Source organism: Lissotriton vulgaris, chromosome 12, assembly GCF_964263255.1.
Source record: "Lissotriton vulgaris chromosome 12, aLisVul1.2, whole genome shotgun sequence".
Lineage (NCBI taxonomy): Eukaryota > Metazoa > Chordata > Amphibia > Caudata > Salamandridae > Lissotriton > Lissotriton vulgaris.
In genome coordinates this window covers 494079381-494100923 of record NC_141700.1, presented here as the reverse complement: position 1 = coordinate 494100923, position 21543 = coordinate 494079381, and positions in this window count along the sequence as shown.

Genomic DNA, 21543 nt, shown 5'->3' with positions numbered 1-21543 from the left:
TTGTGGAAGGGCGGACAAGGATGTTCTTCTCGGAGATCAATCCGCAAGCCTTCCTGAAGAGAAAACCAGACCGGGGGGGCCCGGAAGGGTAATCAAATCTCCTGAACATATTGAAGACATAACATAATGAAACGGTCACTTTTTCTGGACAGAAAAGGACGTTTTTTTTGTGATGTAAGAACCGGGAGGGTGGTCTTCTCTTCTTCTTTTTTTTCTCTTCTTTCTTAGGGGGTTCATGGGAGATGTATTAGGTAATAAAAGCACACTTCATGGAAACTTTGTAAGGTTATTGAGCTGGGAGAGAGGGGGTTGCGTCACTTCGACGGGCTAGGAAGCAGCCATACATAGGTCAGCACTGACCTACTTGCCTGTAAGGGGGGGTGGATGGGGACAGGGGTAGGTTTTTTTGGAACAAGGGCAGGGGCATGCGCATACACCAAAGAGCCATGGGGGAATATAAGAGAGCAGTTAAGAATTCAATAAGAGACGTATGGAAAAGTAGGATCATTGGGAATACTTGCAGCTGTAATGGGCACTAATACTATATATAACACGGACATCAAGCTAGTCACACTTAACGTGTGTGGTCTCAACGATAAATCCAAAAGGCAAAAAGTGGCTGTGTTGCTTAAAGAGACAAGGGCAGATTTGATCTTTTTGCAGGAGACCCTATTCCAAACAGGGAGCTAAGAAAAGGGGGGTGGCCATTCTTACAAAGAGGTTTGAGACACAGACTAGGAAGAAACTAGAAGACCAGTGGGGTAGGTGGGCTTTGATAGAATGTTGGATTGGGGATGAGTGGGTCACATTAGGATCAGTATACAGCTCCACTCAGGATGATCCGGAGATATTTGACTTCTTGGACATAGAGTTGGCAAATTGGGCACCTAAAATAATCTTAGCCGGTGATTTTAATATAAATGGTGCTGATGGGCTAGGTTTGGGCACAAATGGTCATTATGCAGGTAGGAAAAAAAGAGTCTGCCGGGCAATTCACAGGATGGTTGGCAATAATTCACTATCAGCCTGATTCATCAAGCCGAAATCGGCTCGCAAAAGGCCAGACTCTGAGAATCTGGCCCTTTGCGAGCGCTATTTTTGCATTTGGGATTCATCATCCCAAATGCAAAAATCGGTAATAGCGATTTCGCTATTTTGCGAGGAATTAGATTTAAGGAATCTCTATTTGAGATTCCTTAAATGCAATTCTTCATCCATTTAAAAATTGTGAGTTCGCAATTTCGGCCCGCTATTTACCGCGAGGTCAAACCTCGTGGTAATAGCGAAAACTTAGAAAAATGCTTTTAAAAGCATTTTTCTAAGTTGCATGTTGCACACACACATGTCCTTTGGACATGTGTGTGCGCAACACCTGTTTCAATTTGCATTTAAGGGGTGCTACAGGGTGTCCTTTGGACACCCCTGGCACCCTTTAAATCGCTATCTTATTTGCGATTAGCTAATTGCTAATCGCTAATAAGGAATACTCCCCACTCATTCCTATGGGCCTTTTGGCCCATAGGAATGAATGGGGAGTTATTCCTTATTTGCGATTAGCAATTTGCTAATCGCAAATAAGGAATGTGTAGGAATTGTAATTCTTTTTGCGATTCCTACATGAATCCCGTTTTGCGAGTCTGTAATAGCGATTCCTTATGAATCGCTAATATAGACTCGCAAAACGGGTCTTTGATGAATCAGGCTGTATGTGATGTATGGGGACAGTTAAAACCCTCGGAATCTGTATATACCTATTATTCAGCTCCACATAAGATCTGTGTTAGATTAGATTATTATTTCTCATCCGGCTTTTCTCATACTAACCTGCATATCGAGAGATTACCACGCATAGTATCTGACCATAACCCTCTTATCCTGACAGTTTGTGGAGATGGCTTTAGGAGAAAAACAAGGGCTTGGTCGTTTGAAAGAGAGCCCCTGGTAGATCCAGTTTATGTAGAACGCATGCATGTATGGATTAAGGATTTTTGGGACATTAATAGGGGTAGTACTGCAATAGGGAATGCATGAGATGCTTTTAAAGCAGGGATTCGAGGCGAGACCCTGAGTTACAGTTTGGCTAAGCAGAAAAAAGTAAAAGAAACTTCAGATCAACTAAATAGAGCAGTGTTAGCAGCAGAGCAGGAACTGGCACAGGTCATTAGGGATAGACAAGATCCTGAACAGCAGGTTTTAAAGGTTATGCTAGTCAAGGCGCCAGCGGAAGAGAGCATAGCGAAGAGGGCCGCCAAGATCTTTAATACGAGAAGGGAAAACTGCTACGAATATAACGAAAAAGTGGGCCACACCCTAGCAGTTAGAATAAGGCACAGAGTTGCAAGAGGGAAAATTAGGGAAATTAGGGACACAAGAGGTGATATAGTTTCAGAAGAGAAAGAGATCTTGGAGGTTTTTAGGCAATTTTATAACAAACTGTATACAGAGGATCAGGTTAGGATACCGGAGGACATATGTGGTTACTTAGGGGATATACCAAGTAGAGTATTACTAGAGGAAGATAAGGAGGTGTTGGGGGCCCTATTGGGTGAAGAGGACATTTTGGAGGCTATGCTCAGCCTGCCCTCTGGTAAAGCTGCAGGGCCGGATATGATTCCAGGAGAATTTTACAAGGTCTTTTTTAGGACACTTAAAACCGATTTAATGAATATGATAGCTGCAGCTCAGAAAGGAGTATCAATCCCTGCAAGCTGGGCGGGGGCTGACATAATTATAATTCTCAAGAAGGGAAAAATACCGAGCGACCCTGGGTCATACCGTCCTATAACTTTAATTAACTCGGACGTTAACATTTTTTCCAAATCACTAGCTATCAGGTTATCAGGGGTAATTGGAGGATTAGTTAGCAAGAACCAGCATGGATTTATCCCAAATAGGGGGACGACACAAAACATTAAGAAAGTAATTACCTTATTTGATGCCCAGGGGATAGCACAAGAGGGGGTAGGGGGACCCATGGCAGTCCTCCTATTAGATGCTGAGAAGGCTTTCGACTGTGTGGCTTGCGAGTTCTTGTGGGCAGTATTGAAGAAAGTAGGATGTGGGAAAAGGTTTCTGAAATCGATACAATAATTGTATAAGAATCCAACGGCATGTATAAGGGTGAACACGGAACGATCACGCTCTATTGAAATCTCGCGCGGCACCAGGCAGGGGTGTCCGTGCTCTCCCCTGTTGTTCGCGTTGTATATTGACCCATTAATTGATAAGCTAGAACATAATGTACAGATACAACCGCTGGTAACAAATATGGGCCTATGTAAAGTATTAGCGTACACGGACGACTTGGCAGTTATTACACCGACGCCAACAGAGGCTATCAGGGAGATAGAAATTGAGGCAGATAAATTCGGACGGGCTGCGGGGTACGCTTTAAACAAAGCCAAGACACAAATTATACACAATATAAGAACAGAATGTACAGACTCCAGGGTGGTGACAGAGGGGGTGTATCTGGGAGTATCTATCACGGCAAACCTAGACCAGTTGGTTGAAATAAATATTAGCCCAATAATAAGTAAGGCTAAAAGAGATTTGGATAGACTACATAATACCCATATGTCAATAGTAGGCCGAGTTAATTATGTTAAAAATGAACCTCCTCCCAAAGTTTTTGTATTTATTTAGGTCAATTCCCTTATTCTTTAATGTTGGTTGGTTTAGATTAATAGAGCAAATGCTTAATCGCTTTATTTGGGCCCACGGTAAAACCAGGAGGGCGCTGAGATTTATGTCGCTACCACGGGAGCGAGGGGGCTGGGCCATGCCCGATTTAAAGCTGTACTATTTGGCAGCAGCGTTGCAGCAAATATCAAGTCTTCTGGGAGGGGCTGAAATGGAAGCAGTACAACATACAGGGTCTACGCAGATCTACGGTTTGATTTTAGGAGAGGAGGCAGACAATGTCCTTCTGAAACAAACAGAGCCGAACTTCTTTAAAAAAAACAAATCCAAAACAGTAGAGGCGGCATACAAGATCTGGAGGGCGTTCAAGAAGAGTTTTGGCCTGGGTAGATTCAATGCCCATACCAGATTGGCGAGGAATCCCACACTCCCACAGGAAATATTTGGGGATGTAATTTTCGGGGAGTGGGAAAGGCTCGGGATTAAGAAGGTGGGGGATATTATGGGCTCTGAGGGTATGCTTCAATTCTCGGTACTTCAAGGGCTATTTGGGTTAAGCTCAAGAAGCTTTTTTAAATATCTGCAGGCAAGAAGTTTTTTGTCAGGTAAGACAGGTGGAGCTAGGGGTTTTGATAATAATTTAATATTGCAGATTATCTAGGAGGGGCAAGATTGTACAATTGGCAGATTGTGTGCAGAATTAATTAAGAATAGAGATGATGATCTAGAAAAGGTAGAACTGAAATGGATAAATAGATTGGGGATAGAGCGGGGGTGTTTGAAAAATCATTAAAGTATGGATGTGAAATTCTTTGTTTGTCAACCCTGCAAGCACAGCATTATAAAACACTGTATACACTGTACTATACCCCCGCAAAAATAGCTCAATGGGGGGGAATGCAGGGAATTTCTTGCCCCAGGTGTAACAGCAATGAGGGCGATATAATGCATATGTTTGCTACCTGTCCAGACTTGCGGCCTTTAATAGAAGCTATGGAGGTATTTCTGGATAGGGCATTGAAACTGCAAGTTAAGCTAACTCCAGAGCTTGTTATGTTAGGGGCCTCAAGTTAGTCTCCTTGCCGGAGCCAGGAATATTTTCTATTTGTAGCTATGGCAGTCTTCCGTCTGTGTATAGCGTCAGCCTGGAAAGATAGAATACCACCATCGATGCAGCAATGGGTAGCCAGGCTGCTGCATAGCTGTAATTTAGAAAATGTGATCTACGCCAGGCGGGGTAAAAAGGGGAGAGTAAAGGGGCAACAAATATGGGCTCCAATTAATAAATGGAGGGAAGGGGTGGGTTAAAAAAAATTCTGTTTTTTAAGTTTTTTTAGGCAGAGCCTCGTTTGTTTTATTCTTATGTGTTTTCGCTCATTGCTCATTGCCTCCCCCTACGGTCTATTTAGTATTTTGTCTCATCCTTATTTTCCCTTCGTACTCTTTATCTTTACATGTATTTTTTCTTTGAAATGTTATTCTAAGTGATCTGTACTCTAATGGGATGTTTATAATGTCTGTTCCTGCCCGTAAAGAAATGGAAATGTCCTGTGGGGGTGGGGGCTTGGGGTGGGGTGGGTAAAATTGTATCAAAATTTCCAATAAAAATTAAAAAATAAAAATAAAAGAAATGAGCTCTGACAATCCATCAGGACATATGAAGAAGCAGGTCACTCATGCCAATAGTAAACGCACTTCAAAAATGAATTATGAACACACACTCTCCTGAATCCATCCTTTATGTTTCTGGTTATGTGCTTTTCTAAATAAAGCCCTGGCACCTTTAATATTTGAATGCATGTATATATATATATATATATATATATATATATATATATATATATATATATATATATATATATATATATATATATATATATATTTATATATATGTTCTCTATTGCTTGGTGTGAACAACATGTTTTGGATTGGGGGCAGTGCTGGCCCATATACCGGAGGCAGAATTGCTAAAGACTTGCGTTATCCTTGCGTGATGCAAGTCATTGCAATGAAAAACAAGTCCAGTCCTTTACACCTTGGCTGCTAATGGTTTTCCCCTCCTGTGCTGATTCTAGCCGAACCCCATTGTTCAAGACGAGCTCAGCTCGTCATAAGCACAGCTCCACTGTGCCTCATGACGAGCTGAGCTCGTCATGAGCAGCGAAGGGGTTAATTGGGATTTACTAAGCCACACAAAGCCACGTTTCATGGCTCTGAGTGGTATAGTAAATACAAAGTAATACAACATAGCGCATAGAACAGCCTTGGGTTAATGTACGTCGGGTAGGCGTTACATGTGTGGAGCATGCAAGTTCCCATGCATCCACCCATGGATTTTGACACAAACCCGGGGGTTCATTTACATGCACCTTGTGCTCACTGGCTTTACAAAATCAGCGGCTCATTTACAAGCCCTGTGCGCTGCAATATCTACAAGGCCATATAAAGCCACCCCGCATGGCTTTTCATGGCCTTGTAGATGTGGAGTGAGGCAACACATTGCAAGTCACTGCGCTGCCTCGCACTACAATGGGGACGCGTGCCATGGGCGTTATGGTGGGTGTTTCTACTTAACACCCATGGCATTTGACACATTCACAGATTTACAACAAGATGTGAACCTGGGAATGCATCAAAAGCCTATGCCTCCCAGGGGTGGTGTAGGGAAGGTGCAACGAGGAGAAATAACTTTATTTTTCCTCTTTGTATATTCCTGCACAAAAACAATCATCCCACCACGTTCCTGCGTTGGTGCATGGCACCCAACTGAGCACCAGTGGAGGCAAGGAGGACAGGAATGTGCCGTATCTGATAGATACAGCGCATTCCTGCCCTTTTCTTTTGCGGCAGGAAGGCTTGCGGCACTGCCCTACGGCAAAATATTGTAAATGAGGCTCCAGACTTGTAAATCTGGGTTTGTGCCAAAATTGTGCGCCTAATAGACAGTGGCGTAACAAGGAGAAATATCTTTATTTTTCCTCACTAGTTCCTCTTTCCACATGTGCAGTATTCTGCTGCACATATAAAATGAGGAATATGTCCCTAAGGTTTGTTTTTGTATTGGAAGGTATCTCTTTCTGCCCAAAAACTATTCTGCCTAGAAAGTAGACACTCTTGCACTATGATGAAAGGGTGCCTGCGTTAGCGCTAAGCAACACACAGTGTTGCAGCGCAAGGAGAACACAGAATTGCTCCATATCTTTGTAAACATGAAGCATTTCTGCCCTTTAATGCAATGCAGTTGCTTTGCTGAGCCATGGTAAATCTTCCCCCAGTTAGGACAGGTCTGGCAACAATTAGATAAGTGTGTGATAAATCGAAAACAGGGCACACATTCCACATTTTAACTCATGTATATGGGCACCACAGAATGTTGTCAAACTACTAGAGATCTCAGATAATCCACCTCACGGAGAGTGGAGAATAGAGGTGTCCAATTCATCTGCGTGCTAGGATCCTAACAAGGAGCTACTACAGGAATTAAGGTACATATTTACGAGCCCCTTGAGCCACTAGTGCGTCACTTTTTGTGATGCTCTGGTGGCACACAGTGCAGGCCCATATCTACAAGTCCACAAAAAAACCACCCTGCATGGCTTCAAATGGCCTTGTAGATAAGGTGTAAAGCCACGCAGCGCAAGTTGCTGCGTTGCCTTTCATTGTAGCAGGGAGGCGTGGTTTTGCTGTGGGTGTTCCCATGCAACACCCATGGATTTTAGCGTGAATATGGGGCAGCACCAAAAACATACACCTCCCCAGATCAGGTGTAATGTCCCCGTTTTTTACGTGCATTCTGAAGCACACATAGAGCAAGGAAAATTCCTCTTGTGATTGTTTCTGTGCAGGAAGGTGCCTCTTCCTGCACAAAACATTTTTTTTATTGTGTGTTCTTATATAGCGCTCGACTTACACTGAGGCATCTCGGCGCTTGCATTGGGAACCCGTCCTGGCTTTTCCCTGTGAGATAACCCATACTGGGCATCCCCAAGGTGAAAGCCAGGCATCCCGCCGCGGGGGGCCGTTGTGGAGATTAAGCAAGCTTAATGCCCATAGCTGCAGAGTGTGAACCCGTGATTAGAGTGGGCACCGAAGCAAGAATTATCAAGTCCGTGGACATTTAGGCTCAAGACCCTGCCGCGTCAGGAATTAAACCCTGGTCCAGGGTCTGACCTCTGCTTCAGGGTATGCCTCCTCTAACCAGTGAGCCACACTTCTCCACCATTAATTCCAAGAGCACAGACACCCTTGCACCATGATGCAAGGGTATCTGAATTGGTGCACGGCTGCAATTATTGGGCGGGTGCTGGGTGAAAGGAGCGGGAATGCACTGTATCTTAGACATTTGGTGCACCTCTGTTCCAATTGGCATAGGGCAGCGCAGCAGAATTACTTACGTCTCTGTCCTACTGTATTCATTGTAAATATACTACCAGGTGTGCTCTATAGTGCACAGAGGGGCTTATTTACAAGCCCCTTGCGCCGCCAATACGTCACTTTTAATATCGGAAAAAGTGACGTACTAGCGGCGCAAGGGGCTTCTAAATAAGCCACAGAATCTATACTGGAGTGCAATGAAGAATGCGATGCAATTAGGAATGAGAAATAAAGTTAACCTTTTACAAGAAAACACACTTGAAACATCTGCATATTTTCTCTAGGGCTTGGTTCTGTACATGAGAATATGGATTTAAGACTTCGGAATCCATTGTTGCTCTTCTAAATATGTTTATTTAGTGGCTCTGCAAACACTTCCCATTTGAAAACGTGTAAGATTATGTCATTTTTTAATAAACACGTGGCCAGGCACTTGGTAAAAGAACCCTTCATCTGTAGCCAGCTTTGATTGGATGGAATCCAACTGATGACTGTTGACAAATAGAAGCATCAGACAGAGTAGAGTAGAGTACCAACAGTAGATGCACGAAGTGCCCTTGTCGACTTTGAGACATCGTCAGGAGCACCGCCTAAAAATAACAACGGCATCTGTCCTGAAGCACAAGGGATGAAGTGAGCCAGAAATCAATATGGGGTAGGGTTCAAACTACAGGTCTCCGGGCACGAGAATCAAAGAATCGCTCCTTGTGCTCAATGGCTTTACAAAATCAGTGGCTCATTTACAAGCCCTGTGCGCCACCAGAACATCCCTTTTTGTGACTTCTGGTGGAGCACAGGGCATAGCCAAATCTACCAGATCACGTAAAGCCACCATGCGTGGTTTTTCCTGGCCTTGTAGATATGGACTGAGGCAATACAACACAAGTCGCTGCATTGCCTCACCCTATGATGGGGAGGCGTGACATGGGCGTTAGAAAATTGCCTCTATTGATTGTTTTTGTGAAGGAAGGTACCCTCTTCCTGCCCAAAAACAACCCTCCGTACAATGCAGACAACCTTAGACTATGGTGCAAGGGTGCCTGCGTTGACGCATGGCTGCCCATTGAGCTCCTGGGCAGGGAAAGAGGACAGGAATGCGCTGTATTTCATAGATACAGCGCATGCCTGCCCTTTTCTTTTACCGTAGGACAGCTCAACAGGAAGGCATGCGGCACTGACCTAGGACAAAATATAGTAAACGAGGCCCACAGATTGAAAACGTTTATTTTCATCTTTCCAAGAATTACTTCAAAGATATTTGCACGTCTTCAATGGAGCAAGGGGGTAACAGGACATTATTAGAGGGTAAGAGCATGCCTAGATCTAGATGTGGCCTGTTGAGAATGTTTTACTCTATAAATTGAAGGAGCTCTGCCCGAGAGGTTATGAGAATGAGACTTATGTTGAAAATGCGGGAAATGAGATTTTGATATCAATTTATGATCAATTTAATAACTTATCTCATTCATCTGTTTTGGACCGCTAGTATCTGTCATTGAGTAAAAGACAACCCCTGTATAGGTTTAGACAAACCCCATTAACGGACGCCACTCTGAAGAACCACTTACAACTGATGAAGTTTTGAAAGTTTTATATAAAAGTCAAATTTATATGCGATACAATCCACTCAGGATCAAAGTATACAAAGAATACAAAATCAATTCCACATTCAGCAATTTAAAGCTTCGATGTGAAGTGGTTCCTTGGCGTCATCTACAGAAAGAGAAAAGTATCACGTTAAATCTGTCCCTACTCTGTACTAGGTGACATCCCTACTTCGCAAGTTCCTAACCTAAAAAGGTGTCAGCAGTTTGACTCCCAAAGAAGTTCAAACTCTCTTAGCCTCTAAAGATAACTTAAGTTTAAGAAGCAGTACCCTCTCTGCCTACCCATCCGCTCTTCTAAGGGTCCTCGGCCTACTACTCCCTTGCGCTCTGATCTCTCTCAGCGCATCTGCTCAAGTCATCTACGCTCTTGCTCTCTATGATGACTTTTGCTCTGAGCTGTTCCCCCTCGCCTTCGCTCTGAGCTAATCGCTAATCGCTATCTTCTCCCCGGGGTGCTGTCCCTAAAATACACAATCACAGTGTGGGTGGAACGCCCCTTGACGCCCACCACGGACTTTCCCCGATGATGTCAGCTTCTGGCTTCTTCCGTTGCTTCGTCTCTTTCGCCGTCCGTTAAGTTGACCTTTCTTCTTTAGATGTCATCTTCATCTTCTTATTGGCAATTTCAATTGACACTTTCACATCAAATGTCATATGAACTTAAACAAGACTTTAACTTACAACTATTATTCCTTTGACCTTCTAGGTCCTGTGAATGGTCATTCAAAAACAAGTCTCAAATTCTTAGCGCTTCTCATCACGTTCAGGCCATAAACCTTGTCCAGCGTTGTCACCTTAAATCTAACAAGTGCTAGACTTCCTGGCTCTCACGTCCATATCAAGCTATTTACAACTCCTGTAAGTCCGCTAAATTACATACATCGGACTGTGTTCCTGCTAACCCTTGGTCAGTCAGGTTAGAATCACAAATGACCTAAACCTTTCTAACATTCTCACAAAAAGGCCTCTACACAGTATAACCTTTAACACACATTTATATATTCGTACTTAGCAAAATCAGTTATACATATGAGAATACATTATACATAGAATAAACTACATAGAGTACGAGTTTATATGCTCATTCGTTACATCGTCGTATGTATACTTTCTGCACATTTCTCCATGTTACATTTCTCGCCGTTTCTCCGTTTAAAGTTTCACACGTACATGAATTCTACTTGCACGTTCTACATTTCGTAAGCATTTCTACATATCATCTCTACATCAGCCCACTACGTATACGGCCTTCTAAATCTAATACATGTTCTAAAGTGAATACAGTTACATTTCCTATATTACTTTGGATTATCTCGGTTTTCTATATGCTATATGTGTCACTTCACATTACGATATACGTTTCATTCCTACGTTATTCAATGTGCTTGTAAATACGCCCTATACATAATTTTCATTCAAATTTGCGCTCTCTCAGTCCCCCCTTTGATGACTTCTAGGAGTCATCACTAAATGCAATTTGAATAATATCTCTAAACAGAACTAGTTACAATATTCCCTCTTTTCATCGTTTCGAGAGCTCTTAAACTTTTGTACTGTTGATCTTGTAAAGCAGCTAATCTCCTCTCTTGCTCTCTCATTGTTCGTTGTAACCGTTTCGACCTATACCATTTATATAATTTTACTAAACCTAACAATGTGATTATACAAATTAATACTATCAATACAGGCTTTATTATATACCATACTATGCTTTTCCCAAGGTTGGAAAACCAACTCCCAACCTTTCCTACTCCATGACCAACCTTTTCCCAAACATTTATTTTTGATAAATCTTCGATCTCTTGATGAATCTGTGTAATGTTCCGTATGACTTTCTCAAGTGGTTTTGAATTATCAGGAATATAAGTACAACATTCCTGGACCTTCAAAGCCTTACAAACTCCGCCTTCTTTTGCTAGCAGTACATCTAAAGCAAGTCGGTTCTGAAGAACCATTGCTCTAATCGACTGCATCTCACCTTCTACTAACATTAATGACCTTGCAGTACTTGCAGATAATCTATCCACAACTGTAGCCAGTCTCCTGATCTTAACGTCGTTAAGTATTAAACCTAACATCGGAAACATCGCTCCAAATACATCTCCTACTACTTCTGCATCTCCTACTTCCCTTTTCGCTCTCCTCGAAGCCTTTCCTTCTATTATCGCTACATCTTTTGCATGATATATTTTGGGGAAGACAATTGCCAAGTAACACGAACCATACCAATTGTCAGGTAGTTTTACATAGGCATTTCTTCCACATACAAAATACACATTCGGAATAGCTTGCATCCCTTTCATAAAGTCTTTCGTGTAGTACTCCAATCTAAAAGCATGTTCACAATTTACTTCACCTACAAATACACTCTCATAATATGTCTTGCTTCGAGTTAAACATAACTTTCCTTTCTGCGTTCTATCCAATGCTATTGGACCATTGCTACCTTTCTTTTTATGTGCTTTCTCTTCTTCGGTCCAATCTGTTTTCCACTGTCCTGACATTTTTAGAATCCTCTGCCTTCTGTATCTATCGTCTACTTGTCCTATGAACTTCTTCTCTACCTCTGATACTTTGCAAGTTAGATTATTTCTGCGTGCATATGATGTATCTAGTGTATCCCAAGGAAGAAAGAATTTAGCTAGTCTATCCACCTTTTTGTAATAGTCCCACTTATTCATTTGCTTATAATTCGGAACTTCAGGCAGTACCGAATCATAATTCGAAAAGTAGTACTCAAATCCTTCTCTACCATAAAATATACTAAGCAGTAAACTACATGTTATCCCATAAGTCAATGGGAGATGATGATATCTAATGCCTTCGTCTACAGAAGCCGGCAATTGCATACAAACATAGCAATCTTTGGCCTCCATGGCATCGATATATTCATATAACAGTTTAGCATATGCATTTGACCTAAAGTTTCCCTGTGACTCGTCTATATGTAATCTACGTGCTTCATCCGTAAGTAACGCCTTTTCACGTATAACATTGCTCTCCTCCTTTTTCCCAACAAGAGCAGGTTTCAAAGTCGTTACAGTTTTTACATTTGCTATTTCATTATCGTTCTCATGTCCTATTATGTAAGATATTGTCACTACTGTAATTATGAGAAATATCACTACTGCTATAAGTGTACCTACTATACATCTGGCTTTTCGGTTTGGGTTACCGTTCTCCATGTTATCAAAACAAATTCCCTCCTTCTTTTGCGAAAAAAGTTCTTCTCCAGTCTTTGGTTGCTTGTTTACTTCTCAATCTTTTAAGGTGCTTTTTATCAACAAAGTCTCTTTTTCGCAACAATGTCTTTTCTCTTTTTAGCAACAGACAACCCTAACCCTTCTCCGTCCACTAAATGTAATCCCTAATTTTGTTCTTCTTTCCACTCGGTGCTAAGTTATCTTCTTCTTTATAGCTTATATACAGAAGTCTTTTATGCATCAACAATTATTCTCGCACCTGCAGCTCGTGCAACAAGTTCCAATAATTCAAAGCGAATGACTTTATCTTCTTCCTCTGATATTTGATGACCAAATGTTGGAAATTGTAATTTGTTTAACACTAAATCTTTAATCCGACTCAAGTATGGGGGTATGGGAAGTGTGAAAGTCAGTAACCCCTCAGTCTCGAGTCCCGGCGTCAACATCCATATCTCCACTGCCACAAATGGATCGAGATCGATTACTTTCACGCTCTTCACTCTCCCAGATTTCTGTCCCCAAGACATCTGCTAGATAAGTCCACTCTGGGGTGGCGTACCTTTTGCAGGGCACACGTACCCTCCTCGATCTTCGTGGACTCTCTGTTCCTGAGTCTGTCGTTTCCTCCTCCTGATCTGATTCTTCAGCGATCGGGACAAGAGTTCTTCCTTGCTTTTCTTCTGAGCTTGGCCTTTTCTTTCTCTCCGGCCAACTGGCTTCGTCTCTCTTTGTCCTTCTGCTCCTGGTTCTTGGACCAGTCTCTTGATCACTCTCAGTTTGTTCGATCTCTGTGTCGGACTCCCAGTTACTTTCTTCTCCTGAGGCGACTTCGGTCCCACTAGTGTCCTGACCTTCGTCGTCCTGTTCCAACACAGATTCGGCTTCTTCGATCACCTCTACAGCTTGGCTTTCCCCCTCTATGGCTTCTCCGCTTTCCGCCGGATTCTCATCCGAGAGAGGAGCTGTTTCTTCTAGAGGTGTTGGCACTCTTCGGGTGTGTGAGGCATGTATCCAGTTCGGCAGACCTCCACACTTTACTGCGGTATTCGTCACAAGTATAACTTGAAATGGTCCTCTCCAGCGCACGTCTAAGCAGTTCTTCCTGACATGCTTCTTCACCAGGACCCAATCCCCCGGACTCAGGTCGTGGCACAAGTCTTGTGCTGATGGAACCTCTGCAGCCTGGACCTGGAGGGACACAGAATTAACGGCATCAGATAGTCCCTTACAGTAGTCCAAGATCAAATCGTCTGTGATGTTCACTAGAGCTGCAGTCGGAACCGATGGTAATCTCATGGCTCTCCCCATTAGCACTTCATGTGGAGAGAGGCCTGTTCTTCTATCAGGTGTGCTACGTATGCTCATAAGAACCACTGGAAGTGCGTCTGGCCAACTCAGGGATGTTGCTGAACAAACTTTGGCAAGTCTGGACTTGATTGTGCTGTTTATTTGCTCCACAATCCCTGAAGCTTCCGGTCGATAGCTGCAGTGTAACTTCTGATCGATATTCAAAGCTGAACATAGCATCTTTACTATTTCGCTGTTAAAATGAGTTCCTCTGTCCGATTCCAAAGAGGATGGCACCCCAAACCTCGGTATTAACTCTCTAAGTAACAATTTTGCTACTGTAAGTGTATCGCACCTACGTGTAGGGTAAGCCTCAACCCATCTAGAAAATATGCAAACATTCACTAAAACGTATCTGAGTCTGTTGCATTTAGGCATTTCTATGAAATCAAGCTGCATCCTATTGAAAGGCCCCCCAGACCTCCCAATATGACTCAAGGTAACTGGTGTTCTCTTACCCACATTTAGTTGCTGACAAATCGTACATCGCTGACACACAGCTTCTGCCGCTACTCTAAATTTTGGATTAAACCACGTTTGTCTGAACACTCTCACCATAGCATCTCTTCCTATGTGTGCTGATCCATGCAATTTCCTTGCCATTGGACTAATAAGTTCATTTGGTAAAACTGCTCTCCCATCGGCGGAGATCCAGAAATTCATTTCACTTCTAGAACAACCAGCTGTTTCCCAACTCTTTTTCTCATCATCTGGTGCATTTTCCTGAACACTTCTCAATTCATCCCACGTATCTACAGTGTCTAACAACATTGTCAATTCAGTTCTTTCCTGGATTCCCCCCACCTTTACATCAGTGTGAGAATATCCCTGTTCTGCGCAGTAACGCGCTACTTCATCTGCATAGCGGTTTCCTAGTGACACAAAGTCAACATTTTTTGTATGGGCTGCACATTTGACCACTGCTATGGCCATCGGTTTTTGCAATGCCTCTAACAGAAGTCTCACGAATTCTCCATTCCTAATAGGAGAACCCGAGGAGGTCATGTAACCTCTTTGAGACCATAACTGCCCGTAATCGTGAACTACCCCGAAACCATACTGGCTATCGGTGTATATGGTGACTCGAAGTTTGTCGCCCGCTAAGCAAGCACGAGTCAAAGCAACAATTTCAGCTACCTGAGCGGAGTGTACTCCTTCCAGGCAAGCGGCTTCTATTACTCTCGTAATTGTGCAAACTGCATAAGCTGCTCTCAGCTGACCGATATTGTCTCTTACACATGAACCATCAACAAAGAAAATTTCATCTGGGTCAGTCAATGGTTCATCCACAATATCGGGTCTCGGTTTGGTGCATAGTTCAGTCACATCAAGGCAGTCATGATCTGTACAATTTTCATCATCCACTTCATTCGGAAGTGGCATCAAAGTTGCAGGATTCAAGACGGAGCATCTTTTTAGGGTCACATTCTCGGCGGCCAGTATGACTTGCTCGTAGCGTGTGAGCCTACTATTTGTCAGATGCTGAGTCTTAGTCCTGGTCATTAACAGTTCTACAGAATGTGGTACATACACCTCTAACTGATGACCCATGACTACGCTTTCAGATCGTTCAATGCTGACACCCGTTGCAGCTACGGATTTGAGACATCCGGGCAACGCTGCGGCTACTGGATCTAATGTAGCCGAGAAATACGCCACTGGTCTACGCGCATCTCCATGGATCTGAGCTAAAACTGCTAAAGCGCATCCCTCTCTTTCGCAGCAGTAAAGCAAGAACGGTTTTGTATAATCAGGCATTCCTAAAGCCGGGGCACGACATAAGTCCTCCCTCAGCTGCAAAAACGCCATCAAACAATCTTTGTCCCATGGTACCGGATCACATGCAGTAGTGTGGCTCACTGGTTAGAGGCGGCAGACCCGAGAGCAGAGGACGGCCCGGGACCAGGGTTCGATTCCCGACGCGCCAGGTTTCTGGACCAGGGTCAGCGGACTCGATAATTCTCTCGCCTCGGTGCCCACTCTGATCAGCGATCACACTCGGCAACTCTGGGCATAAGCTTGCCTCATCTGCACTAACGGCCCCACCAGACCGCCGGGGATGCCTGGTCTCACCCTGGAGATACCCATTAAGGGACCATCTCTCAGGGAAGCCAGGAAGGGTTTTGCAGCGGTCGAAGCGCGGAGATACTCCTCCGGGAGTCTATCCTAGCGCTATATAAACCCACAATTAATTAATTAATTAATAATTAATTAATTAATTACTTACTCCCTTGTGCGTCAGTTGTAACAACGGTTTTGCCTTCAGCGAAAAGTTAGCTATCCACTGTCGACAATAACCGACCATGCCTAGAAACATCCTGACTTCTCTTTGTGTTGTAGGCGCGTTCATTTTCATGATCGCCTCTATTCTGTCTGGAGACACCTTCCGCTTTCCCTTTTCAATCCTATGACCCAAGTATTGCACCTCAGTCTTACAATATTGCAATTTACTTGGAGACACCTTGTGTCCGTTCTCGGCCAAGTGATTTAACAAGGTTATGGTGTCTTCTCTGCAAGCTTCCTCAGTTTCTGACGCAACTAGGAGGTCGTCTATGTACTGGACTAGAACTGAATTCTTGGGCAGTACTAGACTTTCAAGATTTCGTTTTAATAACTGGTTAAAGATCGATGGGCTTTCTGTATACCCCTGAGGGATACGACACCATGTTAAGACGCGATCTTCCAGCTTAAAAGCGAAAAGATACTGGCTCTCTTCATCTAAAGGTATCGAAAAGAAAGCCTGGCACAAATCTATCACTGTAAACCATTCAGCTTGGAACGGTATCTGAAATAATATCACTGATGGATTCGGTACCACTGGACAACATGAGACAACAATATTATTAATCTTCCGAAGATCCTGCACTATTCTGTATTTTCCACTAGGCTTCTGCAAACCCATAATCGGGGAGTTACATGGACTTCCCACGATCTCCTTCAGTATTCCCTGTTTAATCATGGATTCGATCACAGGCTTTATTCCTGCAATCGTCTCTGGAGTCAACTTGTATTGTGGGGTTCTTGGATACTCAGCATTGGGTCTTACCAAGATTTTTACTGGTTCTACTCCTTTTATCAGTCCTATTTCTTCTCCAGTAAAATCCCACACCTCAGCTGACACTTTCTCCCTCAGCTCCTGTGGAAGTTCTCCCACTGTTAAGGTAGGATATAGTTCCACGCACTCTTGCGAATTTACAGCCTTGAAATCAGCGTCCTCATCATTCGTCTGCACTTCTACTCCTTCAGGTGTACAATGTATTGTGCAATTCAGTTTACACAATAGATCTCTTCCTAGCAAACACACAGGGCTAGAATCACAGATCACAAACTGATGTTCGTCACTGTAATTCCCTATCTTCACTGACACTGGTTCTGTCAGAGGATTCGTCATCCTCTTGTTTGCGACTCCTACCACCTGAATCGTCTCTCCCGAGATTGGCAAACCTGGGACTACCGCTGATCTCAACGTAGATCGAGTAGCACCCGTATCTACCAAAAAGGTTGTAGGACATCCTGCTACTTCAGCCTCTACATATGGTCCTCTCTGATCTACCTCCAGAGCTGCTCCTAGAGTACAGTCTTCCTCCCTGTTTACTCGTTGCCCTGTAAGAGGATCAACGTAGTAGCATTCTTCTCCTCCTACAAACAATGGCATCTGTCGGTAGGTTTTCCCTCCATTTGTAATGCGAGGCGGTTGAGGAAACGGGGCTCGAGGAGTCTGAGTCCCCCCTTTGATAAACTTTCCCTTTGGGGCTGCGGCTCCCTTAACCACGTTATTCTGTACCTCTTCCTCCTCTTGTTCTAATTCCCCTGTCTCTACATTGTAAGGACACTCGCGTCGCCAATGTCCCACTTCGTTACACTGATGACATCTAGTTGTCTTTTTCAGCGTCGCAATATCCATTCTTGGTCTCGGTCTTTCTTCCTCATCCCTGCTCTGATTATTCTGTTTCTTTACTTGTGTTCCTGTTCCCTGTTGCCGCTGACCACCCTTTCCAGCTGCTTGCATCTGTACCAGCATTAACTTCTCCTTGAGTTTCTTAGCCTTCGAATCTATCTCATCACTACAGTACCTTGCATACCTCAGAATTTCGTCTAAAGGTTTGTTCTGCCAACAGATCAAATGCTGTTGAATCATTAGGCTTATGTCTGGTCTCAATCCGAGAACAAATTTCGACACAAACTGCCCTATGTCCTTAGGATCCATTACATCTAACCCACTGTACTGCTTGAATGCTTTCAGCAATCGCTCATAAAACTCATGGACTGTTTCCTTCGGCTCCTGAGTAGTTCGATCTATCTTAACCCAGTCTATATCGTGTACTGGCACTTTCTCTTTCAGCCACGTTATGACTCTTTCGTATTTCTCCATGACTCTGACTGATGGACCATTCGTCCGTGTGTCTCTCGGAGGCTCACAAGTAGGCCATTCAACACTAAGCTTGCATGCCGTCCACAAATCTCCGGGTACTACGATATCGAACAATGTGTTCAAATCGATCCACAGTACCTTAGAGATCTTCACAAATCTTTCTACCTGCTTGTACCACTCGACGGGATTTTCTCTAAGCTTTGGGAAGGAATTGGTAAATGCCGCCAAATCCCCCCTACTCCAGGGTACGTGAACGTAATTTCCGTTCGCGATTTCTCGCAAAGGGAATGCTTCCATTCGCATGAGGTCTGTATCCGGGGACCTTGTAAGTGAACTCCTTCTTACGGACCCCTTCTTAGACCATCTTTCCTCCCATCTATCCAGATCTCTCCATATTCTAATACTCTGAATCAATTCCCTTATGTGTACCTTCAGCGCGATCGTTCTACGCTCATCCAGATCCTGATCTGACCAAGTTAGCCTATGGTTACCTTGTAAAGCTTTAGTTCGTGATAGGTCTATCATATATCTATTTGCTAAATTCGATAAATTTTCATGAGCTGACCCCGCTCTCCGAGTAACATCCTTGGATAAAAACAATATTTCATCTGGTGCGTACAATTCTAACCTCTCTATTTTCACTGTGCCGTCAATTATTTCATCTAAGTCTGACTTCAAGCTCATTACATCGAGCCGCTTCGCTTTTATTTCAGCTTTCAGTATGTCAGTCCTAGGTGGTTCGCTCATACCCCTCTCACCTCCACTATGCGCCCTACGCCTGAACACAGGTGAGTTATGAGGAGTTTTCCTTCCATCTCTTTGTTCCCACCTCTCTAGATCCCAAGCCTTTCCATCTTCCCGTGGGGTGTGGTGGAACATTACTCCATCCCCCATCCCTACACTGCGCCTTTTTGGCTCGGTTTCTCCAGATACGAGATAGGATCCACCGTTCTGTTCAAAATCACTGTAATTCGCTTGCTGTCTGGTGTCGCTCAGTAACCGATAAGGTCCTTCATGGCTCCCCATGCTCCCGCGATCTCGATCCTGATCACCAGAAGTATGGCGAGACGTTTCGCGACTCCCTACGTTGTCATGGCTTTGTCTACTATCGCCGGATGCATGTCGAGACGCTTCGTGACTCTCCATGTTTCCGTGATTCCAATGTTGAACTGTTTCACCCGGGGTATGGTGAGTGCACCTGAAAGTATTACGATACTCCTGCGTCCTTTGTTCTCCTTCACTAAAGGTGACACGAGGCACTTCGCCACACCCTGTGCTCCTGTCATCGCACATTTGCCTATTGCCGCTAATAGTAGGACAATTAATTCCTCTGCTTTCTTGACTCCCTCTCTCCCACTCCGGGCTGCTTTCGCCAGCTCCACAATGAGAGAGAACCCGGTTATCTTGGTCTCTCCATTCGGCTCCTGTTTCTACACTCTTATCCTAATCTCCTCGGCAGTATCCCAATCCTTCAGGTATTCCCTTAATTCCTTAAAGGTCTTCGGTTTTGGTCCCCTTAAGTCCATTGGCCCTCTTTGACGCCCTTGTTCTACCCAGGGACCTGTTGCTGCATCTAATGGGGTACTCCGACTCATCGGTGCTAATATCTGCCTCTGATCCCTATTCTCCATCTCTGCCCTTTCCCTGTCCCATCGTGCCTGTTCCTCCTGCTGGACCCCTTCTGGGTTGTAGATTGACACAAAAGGGCCTATGGTAACCGGTACTTGTAAAGCGTCTGGCATTTGGTACGACCTTGCACATTGCGTCTCAGGCACCTTCTGGACCACGAATCTTCCCACTACTCTCTGCTCGGAACTAGATTGAGGTACCTCCTCCTCTTTCCATCCCACTCTGATACTGGGATCGATTTATATTCTCCCCATCTAGCTCCGTCCTCTTGTGGTAATATAGGACTTGCGGCCCCTCCGCTGTACGGAGGCGGTCTATCTGTCAATAGCCTCTCTATCAGTTCCTCTTCTGTCTCGCTTTCCTCTTCTTCCTCTAGAGGTTTCTTTTCTCCCGTGGCTTCTATCATGGTGAACAGTTTGTCTGCTTCTATCTTTTGCACGCTCCATTTCTTAGCTTCATCGTCCCATTTAGCATCCTGCACTGCCTTTACCGATCTTCTCACTCTTTCTTGGCGCCTCTTTACGCTCTTTTCGTGTGCTGTTCTAAACCATACACTAAGTGCTTCGAACTGTGTTGGCCTCGGTAGAGGTCTTGTTGCAAGCATTACCGCTTTTAGTTCGTTCAACACATCTAGCTTAAACGTTCCGAATCTTGGAAACGCCAGTTCCTTATTCCCTTCAGTTAGCTTATTCCACTCGGAGATCCATAATATCGAGTGCAAGCCTACATTCACTGCCATATAATAAGCTGGTGTGCCTTCTGGTGGAGCTTCCTCTCCGGCATATAAGTTTCTTCTATTTCTCCTAAAGATTTTCCTTAAACCCTTAAAGCACTTCATTTTCGATAATCTACAATTTTCCCTTTATTCTTCCTTGTTTACGTCCCGATGACAACCACCAACCAATCACTACGCGGCTCTCGCTAATCGGCCTATCTCAGTGCGACTCTCCGCTGACGTCTGACAAACTAACCAATCTCAGCGCGGTTCTATGTTGACGTCACTCGTTCCCTCTGCAGCAGTTCTCCTTCTTTCTCAATTAGTCTCACGATTTCACATGCGTTTTCATTCATACACTGAAAAATGACTACTTCCGTCCAAGCGATCACTTTTCTCTGACTGTACGGCCACAGTCTAACTGTAATTGTCACCTTAACTGACGAAACGTCTTCCCTCTTACGGTCAGACGATCGCCTCACTGATAGGTTACTTACACACAGTAAACGTACGACCAGCGTCCGCTACTCATTCACTCACTCATACGCTCCCCCTATCATCGGTCTGTCGGGAAATCAATGGTACCTCATGACCCCCTTTCAATGGTAGACAAATTACTCTGGGTGTTCGATACACCCGAACCACTTAAGTCCT